Source organism: Papaver somniferum, unplaced genomic scaffold, assembly GCF_003573695.1.
Source record: "Papaver somniferum cultivar HN1 unplaced genomic scaffold, ASM357369v1 unplaced-scaffold_13734, whole genome shotgun sequence".
Taxonomy (NCBI): domain Eukaryota; kingdom Viridiplantae; phylum Streptophyta; class Magnoliopsida; order Ranunculales; family Papaveraceae; genus Papaver; species Papaver somniferum.
In genome coordinates, this window is record NW_020622973.1 from 1 (window position 1) to 985 (window position 985).

Sequence of the window (985 nt, forward strand, 5' to 3'; positions counted from 1 at the left end):
CGGTCCGGCCCGGGAGGACACGGGGCACCGGCCCAGACGCCCCGCCGACACCCGGCGGTCCATTCGAACGCCGTATTGAACGAAAATGATCCTTTATTCCCCCGCGGCGCCAGAGGAACGATACGAGCGCCGATCCTTCGCGGGCCGGCCCAGGAGGACTCTGGCCATCGGCCTCGACTCACCTCTAGCGCACCGCGGTCCATTCGAACCCTGTTTCGAACGAAAATGGTCCATTAATCCCTCGTGGCGCTAGTCGGACAGGGCGAGCGTCGTGCCGCCGCGGGCCGGCCCGGGGGGACTCGGGTTAGCGGCCCCGACGCACCTCTCACACCCCGAAGACCATTCGAACGCTTAATTGAACAGAAATGATCCATTATCCACCCGTGGCGCTGGGAGGGCGGGACGAACGCAGTGCCTTCACTGATCGGCGCAGGAGGGCTGGCGCTGCCCGCCCGGACGCGAGTCCCACACGCCACGGGCCATACGAGCCCGCCAAACGATCATTAATGGTCCTTTATTCCCCGCGGACGACAAGGGCGAGGTGCCCACGCGCACTCAACGGCATCGCGAGACGGACAGCGGGCCGACTACCGAGACTGGTCTGTCGGTCAGTCAGCAGGCCGGCCGGCCAGCCCAGGCTTGCGCCGGGACGGATCGAAAATGAGCCGTCAGTCCGGGGACTCACTCTTGCGCTCCGGGCAGGGCTAAATGAAAGAAAAGAAGGGGTGATGCCAACGACATGGGGAGTTCCCAGGCGGTCTCCCATCCAAGTACTAACCCCACCCAGCGCTGCTTGACTTCGGTGTTCGGATGAGAACCGGTAGACCCAGCGCGGTATGGCCGTTGGCTGAAGGGACTCGGGCGCGGAGACCCCTTGAGCCGGCCGGGCCCCCGATCCCAAGTGACTCGACATCGAGGACGCGATTCAAAACGAGACTCTGCTTCACGCACAAGGCCTAGCATATCTCCATGGCACACACATAGG

The 985-nt window shown here is 64.3% G+C and overlaps 1 non-coding gene across 1 annotated transcript; it reads right to left on the reverse strand.

Moving 5' to 3' along the window:
* Positions 1-729: 729 nt before the first annotated feature.
* LOC113335127 lies at positions 730-848 on the reverse strand. Its single transcript, XR_003353163.1, has one exon. It is a non-coding gene; the product is annotated as a 5S ribosomal RNA (ribosomal RNA).
* Positions 849-985: the final 137 nt, after the last annotated feature.